General features: G+C 49.4%; 1 long non-coding RNA gene across 3 annotated transcripts; it reads left to right on the top strand.

Moving 5' to 3' along the window:
- Window positions 1-4,375: 4,375 nt before the first annotated feature.
- LOC124247777 (uncharacterized) lies at window positions 4,376-5,821 on the top strand. Of its 3 annotated transcripts, none has more exons than XR_006890821.1 (3): window positions 4,376-4,481; window positions 4,597-5,005; window positions 5,574-5,821. It is a non-coding gene; the product is annotated as an uncharacterized LOC124247777 (long non-coding RNA). The 3 variants fall into 3 exon arrangements; XR_006890820.1 differs by having other exon boundaries at window positions 4,597-5,439; XR_006890822.1 differs by having other exon boundaries at window positions 4,597-5,444.
- Window positions 5,822-21,527: the final 15,706 nt, after the last annotated feature.

The raw sequence follows: 21,527 nt of genomic DNA, 5'->3' as shown, positions 1-21,527 counted from the left end.
TGTGGACATGGCACTGATTGGCAAAAGCCATGCCGTGGTAGGCACCCTACAAATAAAGTAGAGGAAGATGAGCATGGATGCTAACTCAGGGCCAGTCTTCCTCAGCAAAAAGAGGAGGAGTAGTTAGCTCAGGACTAATCTTCCTCAAAAAAAAAAAAATTATGTTATTTGTCTTATTGAGTTGTAAAAGTTCTTCATATGTTCTGGTTATGAGCCCTTTGTTGGACATACATTTTGCAAATACTTTCTCACCTTTTTATTTTTGTTATAGTGTTTTTTGGAAGAACAAAGTTTTTATTTTGACAAGTCCAATTTATCTATTTTTTCTTTTACAGTTTGTATTTTTTGTGTCATATTTAAAAAATCTTTGCCTAACCCAAGGTCATTATTTTCCCATAAGTTTTATTTTAGAAGTTTTGTAGTTTTAGCTCTTACATTTTTCAGGCTTATGATCCATTTTGAGTTAATTTTGGTATATGGTGTGAGGTAAAGGTCAAGGTTCATTTATCACAGCAATGATTTATTGTGCACAATTTTTTTAACCTTGCTCCCCAGTTTTATTGAGATATAATTGATATATAGCATTGTATTAGTTTAAGGTGTACAACATAATGATTTGATATATGTATATATTACAAAATGATTACCACAATAAGTTTACTTAACATCCATCACCATACATAGTTACAAATTTTTTTCCTTGTGATGAGAACTTTTAAGATTTGCTCTCAGCAGGTGGAGCCTGGTGGCGCAGTGGTTAAGTTTGCACGTTCTGCTTTGGCGGCCCGGGGTTCGCCAGTTCAGATCCCTGGTGCAGACATGGCACCGCTTGGCAGGCCATGCTGTGGTAGGCGCCCCACATTTAAAGTAGAGGAAGATGGGCACGGATGTTAGCTCAGGGCCAGTCTTCCTCAGCAAAAAGAGGAGGATTGGTGGCAGATGTTAGCTCAGGGCTAATCTTCCTCAAAAAAAAAAAAAGAAGATTTACTCTCAGGGCCAGCCCGGTGGCCAAGAGGTTAAGTTCGCGCACTCCGCTCCGGCCAGTTTGGATCCTGGGCGCAGTAGCACAACCAGAGGCACTCACAACTAGAATCCACAACTATGTATTAGGGAGCTTTGGGGAGAAGAAGAAAAAAAAAAAAGATTTACTCTTAGTAACTTTCAGTTACTAAGTAACTAGTAACAATCCAGTATTGTTAACTAGTCACTATGCTGTACACTAATCCTCAGAACTTATAACTAGAAGTTTGTACCTTTGACCACCTTTATCCACCGCCCCCCCATGCATTATTCATTATTTGGGTCATCTGATTTAGTCCTGACAATAATCCTTTGAAGTAGGTATTATCATGCCCATTTTACAGTGGAAGGAACAGAGGCTCAGAGAGTGTGAGTACTTTGCTGAAAGCCTCTCCTCTAAGCTGCTTTGATAGAAATTTGCAGTTCTCCCTACTAGATTAATTTCCATCATCTTCCTATTATTAAAAATGTGAATAGAATTGTGTCTCCATTAGGATTCTTTGGTTGCAAACAACCAGAATCCCCCAACACCTAACACTACTACCTAGGCTTAAGCATTCAGTCCCCTGACTCCAAGAGGTAGGCTGTCTTCCCGCACTAAATCAGGGCTTAGCACCGTCCCTAGGCCTTGGCACATATCTATCTCTCTCTGCTTGGCTCTGCTCCCCTTTCATTGGCTTCCTTCTCAGGCTTCAGGTAGAGGCTAAGTGATGGCAGCAACTTTCAGAGTCAAGGCCCACCAAGAGGATTACTTGCTTGATTTGGACCCTTGGCTTCTGAGGGCACACTCAGGAGGCATGTGGGACAAACCTTTCTGGAATGAACCAGAGGGCTACTTCTTCAAGTCTGTCCACTGACCACCTGCGTCAGAGCCACCTGGGGGCACCTGGTAACATGCAACCTTCTGCGCCCATGCCCCTCTTCTTGCAGGTGGACTGTGAGGCCCGAAGAAGGGGAGTGACCTCGTCAGGGAGTGAGTGCTGATCTAGGACAGAAGCCCGAGTCCTCTGATTTCAAAACCCAGGGAGGAAAGGAGAGAGAATGAGGGCAGGAAATGCGTCCAGCTTTGACTCCTCCGATTCCCATATATTTTCCCTTTAATTCTCATCATTAGGAGAAAAATCCAGTACCGACCGGCAGGAGCCTTTGGAGGGAGGTGGCTTCCTGCTAATCGGGGCCTCAGCGTGCTCTGAGAGCTCGGATTGCTGCCTCTCACCTCCCAGGGAGGCTCAGTGTAGCGGGCATCTCAGGTCTCCAGCCTCCGCACAGACATCCTCTGTTAAAGGAGGAGGCCTGGCAGGGGGAAGGAGCTGGGTGGGTCAAGCTGTAGCCTGGTGTGAGAGCTGCCTCCTTTGAATGGGCACTGGGAGGCGGGGAGGAGAGTCCAGGCAGATGAGTAAGCGAAGCAGAGCTTGATCCAGAAGGGAGGGAGCCAGAGGGAGCCAGGACCTCAGTCAGAGAAGAGGTATGCACCTTCCCTCTGCACCACAGAACCTGTTCCATTGCTGTTTTTAGCTCCTCCTCTGGGCCAGGAAAGAACCTCAGGGCAGAAGCAGGTGGGCAAAGAGGTGATGAGAAGAGAGGCAGACAGGTGATGGGATGGGTCTGGGGAGGGGCGGGATGTGGCCCGCGGCTGTGCATCTATTTAATATGCTCATCACCTTCTCTCATGCAGTACTGTGGTAGAAAAGTTACCTGCTTTTAAAATTATTTTATACACACTCATATACATTATGTATATATGAAATATGTATTTCATAATATTTTGGTTAATTTGATAATATTTCACAAAATTCAAAAGGAACAAAAAAGTAAGTGTCCCTCCCACTGCTATCTTTGGTCTCCCAGCACCCCACCCTAGGACGCCATTGTTGAATGTTTCTTTCTTTTTTATATTTCCGGAAGTATTCTACACATATCAAACATTCACATGTTTTTAAATCACAAGCTTTATACGCTGGACTCACTGTTTGGCATTTTGCTTTTGCGCACAATAAATCTCAATTAAGATCACTTAATTTAAGTACCTAGCTGCCTCATTCTTTTTAATAGCGCATTCTTTTTTAGTATAACATTTAATTGTATGGCTGGAGCATAATTTATTTAACTAGCCTCCTATTTAGGTTCCAAACTTTAACTGTGAAAACAATGGTTCAGTGAACAGCCTGGTGCCGATTAGATTGGTCTTTGGGCACCTTCACCGCGTGAATTCACTTTGTTGGTTTTTTGTTTTGCCCATCTGATAGGTGAAAATGGTATCTAGCAGTTTTAATTTACATTTCTTATATTATGAATGAGGCTGGGCATCTAGGGTAGAAACCCAGAGGAGGGTCGGTAACTGGAGTGGGGTCTGGCCCCTACCCTAGGCTGAGCCACTGTGTCTCCCACACCCTACCCAGTGATGAGAGGTGGCCGGGCAGCCTGGGCCCCCGCCCTCCCTAGAGCTGTCTTCCCGCCCCCTCACCTGGGATGAGTAACAGTTTCTCCCGGGTGACTGAAGAGGCATGTTTTATTCAGGCACCCTGGTTTGTCCTGCTTTTCTGTCCCTGAGGGCTGGGACTTGGCCTCTGATGCGAGACAGACGGATGTGCAGCAGGGAGTGGCAAGATGAGACCTGCTTTATTGGAAACAGAGCTCAGCTAGATGGGGAGCGGGGAGGAGGCCGCAGAAGTTCAGGTGACAGCTGATGAGTCTGAGCCAAGCGGTGGGGCCTGGTGACCCTGAGAGACAGCAGGGGTGGCCTTACGGGACTGCCTGGGTGAGGTAGAGGAGGGAGAGGCAGACAGATGATGGGGGCGGGGTTAGGATGGAGGATGAGATATGGCTTGGAGGTTGCCTGTGGGATGGACAGAGGAAATGTTTGTTGGATGAATGTCCTCCCAGTGGCTGTAGGAATGGAGCGGTCACGTGTCCAGCCAAGGGATGGTTCAGTTGGCCAGTCTGGCCACAGCAGGTTAAACCACCTCTGGGGTGTGTCTTGCTCCTGGTTTTCTGCAATGACACAATCTGGTTCCCTGGAAGATAATTAATGTAGACCTAGCTTTACTCCTGGTTTACCACCTTGGTCTAGCTTCTTCTGTGGTGCTTCCTCCTGTCCCTCTGGCTTGGGGGAGGGTGGGTTAGGGAGTGGCCTGGTGGCCAGACCAGCAGAGCTGGAGGAGGAGCTGGTAAGTTAGAGGTGGGGGGAGGGGACGACAGGGGCCCACTGAGCGCAGCCCCCATCCAGGCTTCTGGATGTGTTTGCTGCTGGCCTGAGAGCAGAAGGTGGTCAATCAGGCCTAGAGTCCATTGCCCTTGTTCTAGATCCTTCTACTTCTGCCCATGTTTCAGCCAGTGGCTTTCACCTTGTCTCTCCCAGAGTTCTCAATTCCAAATGAAGACTTCTCTCAGCCGGCAACAAGAGAACCCATTATAAGCACCTAATCTCTCTGTTAGGGTTGGCAGATAAATTTGAGTTTCAGGTAATGAACAATGTTATTGCATGAGAAATACTTAGATACTAAAAAAAAAAAATCTGCTTATCTGAAATTCAAGTTTAACTGGGTATCCTTTTTTTTTTTTATTTGCTAAATCTAGCAACCCTGCTAGTCCTCCCACTAGCCTTGGAGACTGCCGCCTCCTGACCCGTCACAGGCCCCGGTCCTGCAAAGCTGGTACGATCGGCGCCCTAAGGGAGCAGCAGGGCCTCCTCCCCCGTTTCAGAGGCGACCATGCTGAGGCTGGGAGAAGTGCAGTGCCTCGTCTGGGGTCAAACAGTGATCCGGGCGCAGAGGAGGAATCCCAGCCCTGACCGGTCCCGCTCCAAGTTCAAGGTCTCCGCGCTGACGCCCCTGGGCAAACCCCGGACCCCCCGCGCGGGCGGGGCTCGCGGGCGGTTTCCGCCCCGCGGATCGCGCCGGAGGAAAAGGCGAGCGCGAGCCTGCGGGCGCGGGGCAGGCAGCATTTGGGGCTAGAATATTCTAAGTGGTTTTGAAACCCAGCGCCTGTGAGTAATAATCCCAACCCTCGTCATTTGCATAGCTCTTTCTGGTTGACAAAGGGTGTCCCCAGCAGTGCATTAGAATCATAGAGAAAGCAGACAGGAGAGGGCTGGCTGGCGGGCCCCGCGGGCACTGGGCCGCTTCCTGCGCGCTCCTCGCGCTGACCCTGAGCCGCTTCCCGGGCCCCGGGCTTAGAGACCGGGAACCCCAGGCTGGGGACGCGCATCGGGGGTTGGGCGTGCGCTCCGGGCCGGGTGCGGGTCCCAGCTCTGCCGCCGCCCGCGCGGGGTGCGAGCGTGTGAGTGTGTGAGCGTGTGCGGTCCCTGCCACTTCCCCGGCCCGTGCTCCAGGCCGCGGGGACCTGTCTGTGCTCCCGGCGACCGGCCGAAAGGTGGCTGGGCCGGACTTGGATGTGGGGACCTGAGAGCCCGGCCCGGAGGTGAGGTAGGGACGGCTGGCGGGAACGGTGGGGACCCCTCTGGGCCTGGGGGTGGGGGTGGGAAGACGTTGGGGGAAAATCTAGTCAAAACGAGACTTATGTAAATCAAACCTTGTTTTCCCCTTGACTCACAGGATTCTTTCGGATCCTTTACCTCAAGTTCTCACCTGCAGTTGGCAGAGGCGGCGAAATACTTGAGTTTTGAGTTTTTCTTCTCCTTTTTACGTGCCCTGTGCGGCGGGGGGTGGGGATGCGCTTTGGGCCACCAGGGTTTTCAGGCTGCCCGGGAACTCTTAAAGGAACATTAGGGGATCTTTCTGAAAAGCTAAAAACAAACAAACGCGTTTGAAAATAAAGTCCTGTGGATAATCTCCCCACACAATTTCTGTTTGGCCAACTTGAGTTTTTTTCTTTCTCGGTTTTCTCCTCTAATCAGCTGTGTGGAAAAGAGTAGTGGTGTTAAAGCTGATGAGGAAAGAGGGCCTGAGAAGGCACACTGATGAGACCACAAGTTACGGTTTTATCACATATCTGCTGCAAAGGGAGATGCTTTGGAAAAATCCAGCTGAAAGATTCCCTCTGGGAGAAACATTTGATATGAAAAAAATTATTAGATAATCATCATCAAACTGGATTTTAAAAGTCTGGGTAAACATCATTAGCCTGTTTGCCAGCTGGAAGGCTGGCTGTGTGTGGAGCTCTAACTTCCGGAGAAAGTCTTCATCTCAATCAAAGCTATGTAAGACTACTCAAGTATTTTTTAATCAGGAATGCTAATTATTGAAGGGTCAAGGATTTGCATCAGGCAAAAAAGTTCTGCCCCAGATGAGGTGAGGGACAACTGGCACTGTAAGGTCCCAATCCAGGCAGGCCCCAGCCCTCTGGTCTCATCTATAAAAGGCGCCTGGAGGACGTGGAGTGGCTGGACCACTGGTGTAGTGTGGTGGGCAGTGGACATAGGGACAACCAGCCTGGAAAGCATTTGGGCAGTTTCTACAAAGCTATGCCTAGCCCCCTCTGTAGCCCGGCAACCTCATAGGTCCATCAAAAGACATGAGCAGAGGCCGCCTTGTGACCCAGTGGTTGGGTTCCCATGTTCTGCTTTGGCAGCCCAGGTTCACCAGTTCAGATCCTGGGTGTGGACCTACACACCACTCATCAAGCCATGCTGTGGCGGCGTCCCACATAGAAGAACTAGAATGTCCTACAACTAGGATATACAACTGTGTACTGGGGCTTTGGGGGCGGGAGGAAAGAAGGAGATTGACAACAATTGATGTTAGCTCAGGGCCAATCTTCCTCAAAAAATAAAGAAAAAGAGACATGAGCAGCATGCATCCCCAACCCCCTTGGGCACCCCCAGCCCACCCATGCCCTCACCACCTGATGCTACATGGCACACCAGCTCCTGCAGGGGCCCCCTCAGCCCCAGTGGGGAGCAATTTTTCTTTCATTTCGGTTCCCAGCGCCCCCTCCTCCCCACCCACCCACTCACCCTCCTAGAGGAGCAGTAGACAGGAAGGGTGAGAGAGAAGGCAGTCCTTTCCGTGTCTGTGGACATCTGAATCCACAAGCCTCAGGCCTGGGAGCTGCCACCCAGCCTGGCTCAGCACTCCCCTTTGTTTCTGCAGCTTTCTTGCTGGTCCCACGGGCTTCTTCTCTTCTGGGCTGAGCCCCTTGAGTCTTTAGGAGCCCCACCAGCCCGCCGGACACACCCACACCTGTTTGGTTTGTGAGGCCCACCACACAGCAGCTCCTGGCCTCCTAGGGGCACTGTGAGGCCCCGGTGAGTGGGGTCAGCCCTTGAGTGGCCCCTGAGGGAGGAACTGGGACTAGTGACGTGGGACTTTCTCTCAGGTAGTGCTGTCTGTGGATGGGGTAAGTGGCTTCAGGAGGGAGCCTGCTAACAATTCCTTGGGAGTTTAAGAACAGGGGCCTGACCATTTCCAGAGGTTCTGTGGAGAAAATTCAGCCACTAGTAAGGCCTGGAGTGTCCTCACCTGGGAATCTACTGTCCCACCTCCACAAGGTTGGAAACCTGTGGGGGGCATTTCCGGGGGTCACAATGACATGGGCTGCTACTAACATTTTGTGCCTACTAGAGTCTTGGCACCAGGCATACTAAACTCATGCGTGGGCTGGGAGTTGGTCCCATCAAGGAAGAATTACTCCTCCCGAATACCAGTAGTGACCCGCTGAGAAGCACTGTGTGTTGAACTGGATGACTTCTAGGGGATTTTTCAGTTGTAAGTCACTGTCATTTTAACATCCATTGTAGGGGTCGGCCTCGTGGCGGAGTGGTTAAGTTCCCGTGTTCCGCTTCGGCGGCCCAGGGTTTCGTCAGTTTGAATCCTGGGCGTGGACACGGCACCACTCATCAGGCCATGCTGAGGCAGCATCCCACATGCCACAACTAGAAGGACCCACAACTAAAAATACACAACTATATACCGGGGGGCTTTGGGGAGAAAAAAGGAAAAATAAAATCTTTAAAAAAAACAAACATCCATTGTAGGTGATATGTGGAATACTGGCAAAATAACCCCAAGAAAAGAGGATTCAAGGTCTGGGCACACATGGTTTAGACACACACAGTGTGTATGTATGTGCCTGTTTAAGCACACACGGGTGTGCTCATTACCTACAGGCACACCTGAGTGTGCACAGGCACGGACAGGCACACTCAGGGTTGTACGTGGACTACAGGTGCATGTGAACACTCACAGGGACTCATGTACCTAGTTGCAAGTAATCCTCTGGGAGAACTCTGACTACCTAGTGGTGGATGTAGTGAGCTGGGCAGGGCAATGTGGGGAGAGAGGACAAGAGAGGGGAGGGAGTCCTGGGGACAAGGTGAGTGGAGAGGTCAGGCTTCATTTGGGGACCCTGGGAGGCTCAGTGGCCCCAGCTCCCTTTCTTGGAACTGAGCATTTCCGTGGTCAGCTAGAATCAAGCCTCTCCTTGGGGTTCTGCCCAGTAGCAAACATATTTGGAGTCAAGAAAATGCCATTTGTTCTGAGTGATGGAGTCAGCTGGTAGTTGGCAGGCACTGGTCTCTCGGGTTGATTTAGACACGTGTCCTTCTGCTGCCTCCACAAGCCTGTGTGCAGTGGGGCCCAGGGTGCGTGCAGGCAGAGGGCTGAAGGGCCTTTCTGCTGGTCCCGAGCACCCGTTCCTGAACAACTGGCTCTGCCCTCTGTGCTCCACCCCCACCCTGCCTCCTTCCTGCTGACAGCCTGTCCCCAGCCCCCTGGCTTTCTCTCACTCGCTTCCCTCCCTGACCAGGATTCCCACTCACCTGAGCATTTGGCTATAGCCCATGAACCTTCACCTGGCTCAGCCCACCCCCAGGAGCTGGTTTCTAGCTTTGTCTTGGGCCATATGTGGGACCCAGGCTGGACCAAGTTCCGGTGCCCTTAGGGACGGAGAAGGGGTTCAGAAGAGCAGAGGCAGAGAGAAGCCATTTGTAATTAATAGCTTAGGACCCAAGTGTGGGCATCGTTAGCCCACATGGGTACTTTTCTAAGAATCACATTTAAAAAATCACCACTTACGGGGCTGGCCCTGTGGCTGAGTGGTTGAGTTCGCACGCTCTGCTGCAGGCGGCCCAGTGTTTCGTTGGTTCGAATCCTGGGCGCGGACATGGCACTGCTCATCAAACCACGCTGAGGCGGCGTCCCACATGCCACAACTAGAAGAACCCACAACGAAGAATATACAACTATGTACTGGGGGGCTTTGGGGAGAAAAAGGAAAAAAAAATAAAAAAAATCTTTAAAAAAAAAAAAAAGAATTTCAAATTTGCATTCTAACTGATGGTTAAAAAAAAAAAAAAATCACCACTTACAGTTCCATGTTCTGGTTCAACCTCAAGAACAGCCCCCAAACACACAGGTGTATTCATGCACGTACAGCTACACATGAGTGTGCGTAGGCGTGGACAGGCACACATGGGTCTTGCATGCACTGCAGGTGCATGTGAACACTCAACAGATGCATCTCTTGTCTCCAGCAACTCGCTCTTTCAGCCTCAGTTTATCCCACTCTGACAGGCTGTATCTTCGTAGCCCTACCTGAAGGGCAGAGACTACCCAGAAGGAGGAGCAGGAGGAGAAGTGGGAGGAGGGGAGGCACGAGGTGTCTGCACTCCACTGGGAAGGCCCAGCCTCCAGAAGCAGCTCCCACCTTCCACTTGGCGGACTTCTCCAGCAGGGAGTAGGGTGGTACCTGGAGCTGGCTCTTCCCAGCTTGTGAGAGCTGTTTGGGTGCATATCTTCCCAACTCTGAGTTGCGATGTGGGGAGATGTTGACAGTTTGGCCTCGGTGGGAGTATTACCACGGTAATTGGCAAATGCTCCAAGACTCCCACTCAGTGGGTGGTTAAACACTTCCCCCACGCCCCTCCAGAGCAGAATCACCTCCTTTCCCGGATTCTCGCCGGATTCCCGCCGAAGCTCTCAGCCTCACCCTAGTGTGCATGTCACGGGCAGGAGAAATACAGGGGGACGGGGAGGGGAGGGGGGAGTGAGGGTGGGAATAGGCACTTCTACACCTAGGGTGAGCTAGGTGGGTGGGCAAGGTGGGTGGGCTGGGTTCAGTGGAACGGGGGCCCCGCCCTCTTGACCTTGATGCACCTTGTCACCTGGTTGTGACTGTTCCCTTTGCCTGGAAAGCCTTTGCCTTCTCTACTTATTATAATCTGATCTTCAAGTTCCAGCTGGATTTCTCCCCACTCTGGAAGGGTTCCTGGATGCCCCTGCAGGTAGTGGGACTGGGGTCTGGAGCCCAGCCAGGGCCATGACTGCCGCTTACTAGCTGTGTGACTTTGGGTGACTTCACTGTGCAGAGCCTTGAACCCTTTCTCTATAAAATAGGAGTACTGATGTTTACGTCAACACAGAGCATTGAGCAAGGCCACCTGTGGGACACACACAGCAGAGGGCTGGCACAAGACTCACACTTGATAAATGGCCATTGCTTTTCCCTGCTCCCGTCCAGCCCGTGGCAGATTGCAGGCACCCCCGATTTGCCTGAGTCACGGTGACTGTAAACGCACCAACGTGGCCAGATTGGCTGTCAGAGTGGCTTCTCAACGAGTCCAGCTTCATGCTGTTTACGAAAGAAACGCCTGAAACAAGGATATGGAAGGTTTTGAAAGTAGAAAATACTAACCAAAAGAAAGCTGGTGTATCTCTACAAATATCAGACAAAATATTATTTAAGACAAAAATATTTGTGAAGGAAAACAAGTGTCTACATCATGTTTATAGGAACAACCTAGCAAGATGAGACAATTCTCAAGCTGTGTTACCTAATAATATATCCTTAAAACATATAAAGCAAATATCAAAAAAGTAAAAAGACAGCCCATGGGAGGATGGGAGAAAAATTTTGCAAATCATGTAGCTGATAAGGGATTTGTGTCTAGAATATGTCGAGAATGCTTACAACTTAAAAATAAAAAGGTAAAGAATCCAATATAAAAATGGGCAAAGGATTTGAGTAGACATTTCTCCGAAGAAGTTATACAAATGACTAATAACCACATGAGGAGATGCTCAGCATCATTGGTCATGAAGGAAATGCCAGTCAGAGCCACAATGGGAGACTGCTTCACGCCCACCAGGATGGCTAGAATCAAAAGACGGATGACAAACATTTGAGAGGTTGTGAAACAATGGGAACCCTCACGCCTGTGGAGGAAGGTAGAAGGTAGGATAGTGCAGCTGCTTTGGAAAGAGTCTGGCGGTTCCTCAAGCCGTTAAACCTGGAGTCGCCCTTTGACCTAGAAGTTCTATTTCTAGGGACAGACTCAATAAGTTAAAAACCTAGGTTCACTCAAAAACTTGTCCACAAATGCTCACAGCAGCATTATGTGTTACAACCAAACGGTGGAGCAACCTGAATGCCCGTCAACTGAGACTGGATAAAAAATTGTAGTGTTTACAATATTAGAATATTAGAACAATAGAATGTTATTCAGCCATAAAAAGGAATGAAGCACTGACTCATGCTACAACGTGGATGAACCTTAAAAACATTATGCTAAGTGAAAGAAGCCAGACACAAAAGGCCACATATTGTATGATTCCATTTATACGAAACGTCCAGAACAGGCAAATCCGTAGAGACAGAAAGTATATCAGTGGTTGCCAGAGCTGGGGTCGGGCAGAAGGGAGAAGTTGGGGAAAACGGGGAGTGACTGTGAATGGGTACCAGAATTCTTTTTGTGGTGATGAAACGGCTTAATGTTGATTGTGGTGATGGTCGCACAACTCACTATCCTGAAAACCATTGAGTTGTACAACTTCAATGAGTGAATTGTATAGTATGTGAATTATATCTAGATAAATCTGATATATTAATGCACACATCCATACCGACATTTATATATGTAAACTCGTCTCTGTTTTATTCTGCCTTCTGATTTCGGGTTGCTCCCCTGGAGAGGCCCAGCCTGGGCTGTCCCTCCTGTGTTGGAAGGGAGCTCCTGCCCTGCTTGCCTGGGTGTTTGACAAGGACGACCAGGAGGCCGTGTACCCGGGTCTCTCATTAGCTCTGGGTCAGAATATGCCCCTGAAAGCATGCCCTCCCCTTCTTTTTGGGGCTGGCTGGAATCAGGCTGAGGATGAGGATGAGGGTTCTGCGAGAGGCGTAACCGGCCCACTGTAACCATTTGGACCACTTTGATGTGTGCAGTGAAAGTCATTCTTACTGGAGATTTGGGCTTTGGGACAAGTCTCCCTGGAGCCCCAAGCATTTCTCTCCGCCTCCCTCCCTCAGAACCCCAACTCTCTCTCTCAGATCTTCTCCCCTGGAGTCATGCATAGCAGTGTGTTGAGCATATTTTTTGGTGTATGTTTTATCTGAAGGAAGAAAGGGAAGATGTTGGAAAGTGGAGACCTCTCCCTGAGGCTCTTCTGTTAAATTGATGCCAGGGACCCTCAATGGCTTGCCATGGGGTTTCCTCTAAACCAGGGGTCTGCAATCTCTGGCCTGCTGGCAAGTCTGGCTGGCGGCCTCTTTTCGTTGAACCCTGAGCTAATAATGGTTAACACTTGTTTGTTTAGAAAGATACATTTCCCCTCCTCCTCCAGGAACTCCCCAAATCCCATAAGATCATATTCCTTTCCACCTCGTCACAGGCGGAACGATGATGCTCCGCCCTGTCAGAGGCAGCTTCTCGGTGAAGGTGTGGGCACCGGGAGCAAATCCAGGAAAGGGCATGTCCCTGCCCTGAGGGAAGGGCCCCTGAGAGCAAAGGAGGGAAGAAAAGGGGACCTTCTTCTCCTCTCCTGTCTTCTTTCCTCCCACCCCAATACTACCACAGAGGAAGAGTCTGAACTAGAAGAAGCTGGGCAATGACTCTACACTCGATGGACAGATGGGTAGACTGAGGCTCAGGGACAACCCAGCATCCAGCCCTGGGTCCTTTGCCTGGCTGGCTGAGTCACTGGAGACCCCTCACTTCGGGGGCATCCCTGGAAGGCACCTGCTGACCCCGTGTTCTTGGAGACCCTCTCAGTGGCAGACCATTTAGGTGCTTGGGCCCCGCTGTAGGACTGCAGCTTGGCCAAGAGGGGTCTCGTCTTAGTCTTTAGCGACACCTGGTGGTCACAGACCATCATAGCTCTGACTCTCCTTAAAGGCTGATGGATCCTCAGAAGCAAACAGCTTATCCAGTCCCTTAAGTTCATTTCATAGAAAAGGTTCAGAGAGTAGCACTGCTCCACCTGAAGTCACACAGCAATTCAATTCTTTCTTATTTAAAATGTGAATGGGCAGGACCTGAGTGCCAGGAACCGTGGCAGTGGGGATACAGCAGCTACCAAGACAGACAGTGGGGGAGAAGAAAAAGAAATAAACGAACAAGAGAACTGTCAGATGGTGATAGGGACTAAACAGAGTGGTGGACTATGAAACTGGGACAGAGAGTGACTGGGTGACTTTTTTTTTGAGGAAGATTAGCCCTCAGCTAACATCTGCTACCAGTCCTCCTCTTTTTGCTGAGGAAGACTGGCCCTGAGCTAACATCCATGCCCATCTTCCTCTACTTTATATGTGGGACGCCTACCACAGCATGACTTGCCAAGCGGTGCCATGTCCACCTCTGGGATCCGAACCGGCAAACCCGGGCCACCAAAGTGGAACATGTGAACTTAACCACTGCGCCACCAGGCCAGCCACGTGGGTGACTTTTTTAAATGAGTGGTCAGGGTGGGGATCTTGGAGGAGGTGACATTTAAGCTGATATCTGAATAAGAAGAAGCCGGTTGTGCAAAGATCTCAAGGAGCAGCTTTCCAGGCGGAGGGGATGTTTAGGTCCCTGAAATGGGGATGAGCTTTCGTGTTTGAGGAACAGAGAAAGCAGCATGGCTATAACAGGGAGAGCCAGGGGAGGGCAATAAGAGATGCGGGGCCAAGACAGCAGGGCCAGATCCCTGGGGCCTGAAGGCAGGGAAGGAAATTCGACTGTACTCTGCATGCGGTGCAAGCCTTTGGAAAGTCTCTGCCCTAGAGTGTTTGAAGCAGGGGAGTGACTTTGATGTCCATTTTACAAAGTTCACTCGGCTGCTGTGGACTGTGGACTGTGGACTGATGGGGGTAGTGGTGGAAGCAGAGGGGCCAGTTAGCATCCCACTGCAGTGGTCCAGGCAAGGGATGATGGTGGCCTGGACTATGCCGGTAGTGATGGAGATGGAGAGAAAAGGATGGCTTCAAACTGTGTTTAGAGGTGGAGTCAGCAGGGTTTGCTGAAGGACTGGATGTAGGGGGCAAAGGAAGGAAAAGACTCATTCAGCTTTTTTTTTTTTTGGTGAGGAAGATTGGCAACAGATGTTAGCCCAGGTCTACTCTTCCTTACCTCTTTTGGCTTGTGGAAGATTACCCCCGAGCTAACATCCATGCCAATCTTCCTCCATTTTGTATGTGGGACGTTGCCACTCATGGCTTGATGAGTGGTGTGTAGGTTGGCACCCGGGATCCAAACTCATGAACCCTGGGCTGCCAAGGCATAGTGTGGGAATTTAAACCCGACGCCACTGGCCTGGCCCGTCATTCGGCTTTTTACTTGAGCACCTGGGTGTATGATGGTGCCTTAAGGGGTGTGAGAAGTTTGAGAGAGGAGGAACCAAGAATTCTGTTTTGGCCGTGGTGAGTTTGTGATGCCTGTTGGACGTCCAGATGGGGATGTCAGGGAGATGGCTGGAAATCTAAGTCTGAGGCTGGGGGAGAGGTCAAGGCTGAGGATTCGGATTTGGAAGTCATAGAGATGACCTTTAGCCCCATGATGCTGGCTGAGATACCAGAGAGAGAGGAAGAGAGGGAGAGAGAGAGAAAGAAAGAGAGAGGGAGGGGCCGCCCGGTGGCGCAGTGGTTAAGTTCGCATATTCTGCTTCCTTGGCCCAGGGTTTGCCGGTTCAGATCCTGGTGGACATGGCACTACTTGGCAAACCATGCTGTGGCAGGCATCCCACATATAAAGTAGAGGAAGACAGGCACGGATGTTAGCTCAGGGCCAATCTTCCTCAGCAAAAAGAGGAGGATGGGCAGCAGATGTTAGCTCAGGGCTAATCTTCCTCAAAAGAAAAAAAGAAAGAGAAAGGGAGAAGTGGGGAGGGAGCAGAGAGGGTGGAGAAGAGGGCTCAGGGCCATGCTCTAGGTCTGCTTACAGAGCAGACAGCAGAGGATGAAAACCCAGCTATAGGAGCAGAGAAGAGCCAGGAGGCAGGAGGGAAAGAAGAGTACGTGGGGCACAGAGGCTGGGAGAGGAAAGTGCTTAAAGCGGGTGGGGTCAGCTGGGTGCCCCACTGCCCAGAGGCCAAGAGCAGTAAGACAGAAGCAACCATTGGTCTGGCTAGAAGGAGGCCATTTGGTGACCTTGATCTGCCGATACCCTGAGCAGTCTCAGCTGAGAGGTGAGGACACACCGGAGGGCAGTGGAGGAGGATGCAGGCCAGGAAAGGGAGACACTGTGAAGGGGAGCAGAAAAAAGCCTGGCGACTAGAGAGGGGTGGGAGTTCGGAGAACTTTTTAAAAAAGGTAGATGGTGATTCCGTGCCTCGGGAAGGATCTTGTGGAGAGGAGGAGATTGACGAAGCAGGTAGTTATAGGAAACAAAGTCACTGAGAAGGGGAGAGAGGGTCGGCCATTGATTGGGGGCGGGCCGTCTTCCTCCGAAACTCCAGGAGGAAGGGTGATGGACTGCGGGGGGCCAAGATGAGGGAGTTCTTTTTTATTTGCTGCGTCTCCTTGCCCCCATTACCTATGAAGTGAGGGCATTAGTTGAGACCGAAGTGGGCACAGAGTGTGGGGATGTGAGGACGTGACATGAGATGGTCTTTTGGAGGGCGGGAAAGCGAATATTCTAAGGGTATAGGAGGCTTTCTGGGCACTGCCCGCTGGCCACTGTGGTCTGTGGGGTGAGTTTAAAACCAGTTTCCTTGTCATGGTCTGTGTTTCTGTTTATTCCAGTGACATCTAGCTGTTCAGGTGCAGGTATGAAATGCAGGGTCAGGCCAGGGCTGGGGCTTTGGCAGGTCAGCCGAGGGAGGGAGAGAGGAGTGAAAGAGTTAAGGGCGATGATGGCCACGCCCACGAAGGCAAAGCTGGCTAAGGAGGGCGCTGGAGGCACGGGTAAGTGATGCCTGGTGATCATTTCAGAGGCGGTGCTGATGACAGTGATGACTACAGAAGTGATTGCTGAGATGGAGAAAAAGACTCTTACAGGAGAAGTGGAGGGAGCAGGGGGTCCAGGTGATGGTGAGATCATCCGCGTGGATGGCGAAGTCACCCAAATGGTGACAGGAGCAGGGAGGACAGAAAGAGGATGAGTCAGGCGTCCAAGTCTTGGGTGAATGAAAGGATGCACAGGAGGCCCACTGAAGACGTGGGCAAGGAGAATGCATGGCTGAGGCTGATGCCATGAGCGTCACAGGAAGTGGGGCTTTGAAAGACAGGGAAGGAAAATGGTTTGGAAGTAGCAGTGGGCAGCAAGAAGGACATCCATCAGGCTCCCAGGTTCTGAGAAATGAAGGGTAGGAGGGGAAAAAAGCCAGCACCTTCCTCCTGAAAGTTTGCAGGGGAAACCATGTCATCATGTGATGGTCAGGTTCACCCAGGGCTTAAAGGTGTAAACGGATTGTAAAAGAGAAGAACTTAAGAGTGGAGGGGAATTTGGTGCTGGTAGACTATGGGTCTCACAGGGATGAGGAGCAGGAAAGTGGGTCAGATTAGGGGAGGTAGAGAGTAGGATAGGAAGATCAGGGTTTAGGGGATGATGGTAACCGGCGGTGGGGGCCGAGGGGTGTGAGGAAGGATGAGATGGGTTCTGTGGTCTCCTATGGGAAAGCTGGGAAATTCGTCATAGTAGCCACTCTTCAAGATGGCCCCCAATGAGCCTCACCTCCTAGTGTTCATGCCTTTGTGTATTCACTCCCCCAGTGAATCAGGGCTAGTGTGTGTGACCACTGGAATATGACAGAGGTGATGGTAGGTGATTTACAAAGCAAGGTCATAAAAGGCATTGCAGTTTTTGTTGTGGTCTCTTAGATGGCTCACTCCAGGGGCAGCTAGTTGCTATGCCATGAGGATAATCAGCCCTGTAGAAAGGCCCACATGGAGACGACCTGAGGCCTCCCACCAACAGCCAGCACCATCTTGCCAGACATGTGAGTGAGCCATCTTGTAAGTGGGCCCTCCAGGCTCAGTCAAGCCTTCGGATGAACGGAGCCTCCTGAGAGACTGAGGCACAGCTGCTCAGCCAACCTGCTTCTGAATCCCTGGCTGGGTGAAACTGTGAGATAATAAATTGTTAATATTTTAACAACTTTATTGAGCTCTAATTCACATACTGTACAATTCACCCACTTATTAAAGTCTGCAATTCAAGTGTTTTTTGGTATATTCAGATACAGTCAATTTTAGAACATTTTCATCATCTCAGAAAGAAGCCCTGTGCCCTTTAGTTCTCACCCCTACCTCCACGTCCCCCCATCCCCAAGCCCTATGCAATCACTAACTTACTTGCTGTCTCTGTAGACTTCTCTATTCTGGACATTTTGTCTAAATGGAATCATATGATATGTGGTCTTTTTGGACTGGTTTCTTTCATTTAGAATGATGTTTTCAGGCTTCATGCATACTGTAGCATGTACTTCATTCCTTTTGGTTTTTTTTTTTCAGTGAGGAAGATTGTTGCTGAGCTAACATCTGTGCCAGTCTTACTCTATTTTATGTGGGATGCCGCCACAGCATGGCTTGATGAGCAGTGTGTAGGTCTGTGCCTGGGATCTGAACCTGCGAACCCTGGGCCACCAAAGTGGAGTGGGTGAACTTAAGCACTGTACCACTGGGCTGGCCTCCATTCCTTATTTTTAATGCTGAATAATATTCCATTTTATGTATATATGATACTTTGTTTATCCACTTGTCCACTGATGTACATTTGGGTTATTTCTCCCTTTTGGCTATTATAAAAAATGTTGCTTTGAACATTCGTGTGCAAGTTTTTATGTGGATATATGTTTTCGTTTTTCTTGGGTTTATAACTTGGGTACAGTAACTATACATTTAATTGTTTGAGAAACTGACAGACTATTTTCCCAAGCAGCTCCATCATTTTGTATTTCTATCAGCAGTGTACAAGTGTTCCAATTTCTCCGCGTCCTCACCAACACTTGTTATTATCTAGCCATCCTAGTGGGTGTGAAGTGGTATCTCACTGTGGTTTTGAATGGTATTTCCCTGATGACTGTGATGTTGAGCATCTTTCCATGTACTTATTGGCCATTTGTATATCTTCTCTGAAGAAATGCCTATTAAGATTCATTGACCTTTTTTTTAAAAGATTGGCACCTGAGCTAACAACTGTTGCCAATCTTCTTTTTTTTTTTTTTTAATGCTTTTTCTCCCCAAATCCCCCCAGTACATAGTTGTATATTCTAGTTGTGGGTTCTTCTAGTTGTGGCATGTGGGACACTGCCTCAGCATGGCCTGATGAGCGGTGCCATGTGTGCGCCCAGGATCCGAACCAGCAAAACCCTGGGCTGCCAGAGCGGAGTGCCTAAACGTAACCACTCGCCCATGGGGCTGGCCCTGACCATTTTAAAATTGCATTATTTATCTATTTATTATTTAATTGTAAGAGTTATTTATATTTTCTAGATACAAGTCCCTTATCAAATGTATGATTTGCACGTATTTTCTCTCATTCTGTGGGTTGGGTTTTCACTTTCTTGATGGTATCTTTTGAAGCATGAAAGTTTTTAAATTTTGATGAAGTCCAATTGATCTATATTTTACTTTGTTGCTCATAATTTTTGTGTCATATCTAAGAATCCTTTGCCAAATCCAAGGTCATAAAGATTGACCCCTATGGTTTCTTTTAAGGGTTTTATAGTTTTAGCTGTTAAATTTAGACCTTTGATCCATTTTGAGTTAATTTTTGTACATGCTGTGAAGTAAGGGTCCCACTTCATTCTTCTTCTTCTTCTGAGCTAACATCTGTTGTCAATCTTCCATTTTTTTTCCCCCCAAAGCCCAGTACATAGTTGTACATCCTAGTTGTAAGTCCTTCTAGTTCTTCTGTGTGGGACGCCGCCACACCATGGCTTGATGAGAGGTGTGCAGGGCCACACCCAGGGTCCGAACTGGCGACCCCCAAGCTGTCGAAGTGGAGTATGTGAACTTAGCCACTTGGCCACAGGGCCAGCCCCCTATTTTATTTGTTTTTTGATGCTATTGTGAACAGAATTGTTTTCTTCATTTCATTTTGGATTGTTCATTGCAAGTGTATAGAAATACAATTGGTTTCTGCCTATTGATCTTGTGTATTGTGTTCTGCAAACTTGCTGAACTCATTTATTAGTCTGAATAGTCTTTTAATGGATTCTTTAGGGTTTTCCATATACAAGATCATGTCATCTGTGAGTAGAGATAGTTTCGTTTCTTCCTTTTCAATTTGGGTACCTTATATTTCTTTTTCTGGCCTAATTGCCCTGGCTAGAACTTCCAGTACAATGTTGAGTAGAAGTGATGACAGCAGACATCTTTGTCTTATTCCTGATCTTAGGAGGAAAGCATCCAGTCTTTCACCATTAGGTATGGTGTTAGCTGTGGATTTTTTTTTTTTTTTTTGCTGAGGAAGATTAGCCCTAAGCTAACATCTGTTGCCAGGCTTCCTCTACTTTATATGTGGGTTGCTGCCACAGCATGGCTGATGAGTGGTGTAGGTCTGCACCCAGGATCTGAACCTGTGAACCTGGGCCACAGAAGCGGAGTGCACTGAACTTAACCACTCGGCCACGGTGCTGGCCCCAGCTTGGATTTTTAATAGATGCCCTTTTTCAGGTTGAAGAAGTTCCATTCTATTCTTAGTTTGAGTGTTTTTATCAGGAAAGGGTGTTGGATTTTGTTAAATGCTTTTTCTGCACCTGTCAAAATGATCATATGATTTTTGTTTATTGATGTGATATATTACTAATTAATTTTTCAGATATTAAACCAACTTTGCATCCCTGGGATAAACCCTGCTTGGTCACGATGTTTAATTCTTATAATAAAAAAAAATCATTATTGTTTTAAGCCACTAAATTTGGGGGTCATTAGCTAAGCAGCAATAGATAACTAGTTCAAGCTGCCTGGTATGAGGCCGTGGGCACCTCTTTGCCACCTGAGCTCCCAGGGGACTGTGGCCACGAGTAGGGCAAGTGCCCTCTCTGGGGTCTGCTCTCTTATGCACCTTCTAGGGCCTCTTCTTTCCAAGGCTTGGGGGTGGGGTAGCCTCACGGAGCTGGAAACCGGGGACGCCCTCTTCTCTCTCTCTTCTCTCTGGTGGCAGGGGATGACAGGTGGAGCATGGGACACCTGGGGCAGAGCTGGGACTAGAACCTGAGCCTCTTGTCCCCTGGGTCTCCAAGTTCTTTCACTGGGAGTGAGGACTCACGCTTGAGTCTCGGCTATGTCCTCCTGTGGCTTTCAGTTGTGCTTGGATACGTGAGGAAGACGCGTGTTGTCTATTTGCACGAGGGTCTAGGTTGTCCTCTGGAAAGTAATTCACCCTAAATCCTAAGAAAGTCAGGCCCTCAGGCTTGGTTGGAGCAAAGCTCCCGTGCTGGAAGGCAGAGTGATGCCCTGAACAGCCCTGCCCACCGTTCAGGTTGTGCTCTGCTCTTCAGACCCCAGTCCACGGCAAAGGGGAGGGAGCTGTGAACACTGCTACAGGAATGGCTTCCCCACATCTCTGAGAGATGCTGGAAGCCTCACGGAGAGGTTCCCCGTGTACAGAGAGAGCCCAGATGTCATGTACTTGAGAGGGCATTCTGTGCACACGCAAGACTCCCTCTGCACGGTCCCAAAAGAAGTGTGTGGAGTCATAGTTTCAGATGGGGACAGAGTTCTAGCTGCTTTGCTGGTAAAGGCTAGAGCGACAGCAATAGTTTTGCTGAAAGTGAGAGCCTGCTGTTACTCCCAGGCTGGCGCAGCTGGTGGCCTGAGAAGCAAGGTTCATTCACTCATTCAGAACAGCCGTTTGTCCTGCTTTGGTCAAGGCCTGGGCCAGACTCTAGGGGAGGCAGAAAGGGCTCACACACTGCCTTCCCCTTAAGAGGCTCGCTGACCCATGGGGAGATAGAAAATCCTGGTAAGGTGCAGTAAGTATGAAAACGATAATCACTCAGCCAAGCCTGCGGGCTTCCTGGAGGAGGTGACCTCTGAGTGGAGTTTGGAAACATCAGTAGAAGGCGGCAACATGAAGTGGATGGGGTGGGTGTCGAAAGCTCAGCAAGCAGTGAGAGCCTAGATCGGGGGGCGTTTGGAACATTCTCTCCCTCCTTTTTTCATCCATCTCTGCCCACTTCCTCTTTCCCTTTCCCTGTCTTCCTTTGCTCCTCTGTTCCCATCTTCCCACCAGTTTGCCAGCCTCCCCTATCCCCACCCTGCCCCCAGTCCTGCCCCATCGCTCACCAGGGCTGGGTCCCTATGAACTGCTTGTCCCTGTATTTACAGATTCCAAGGGAAGGAAGGAATTTTCAAAACTGCTGCCAGGGGCCGACCCCGTGGCAGAGTGGTTAGGTTTGTGCCCTCTGCTG

The sequence above is a fragment of the Equus quagga genome, chromosome 11, assembly GCF_021613505.1.
Source record: "Equus quagga isolate Etosha38 chromosome 11, UCLA_HA_Equagga_1.0, whole genome shotgun sequence".
Classification (NCBI taxonomy): domain Eukaryota; kingdom Metazoa; phylum Chordata; class Mammalia; order Perissodactyla; family Equidae; genus Equus; species Equus quagga.
This window is presented reverse-complemented; position numbering and strand designations above follow the sequence as displayed.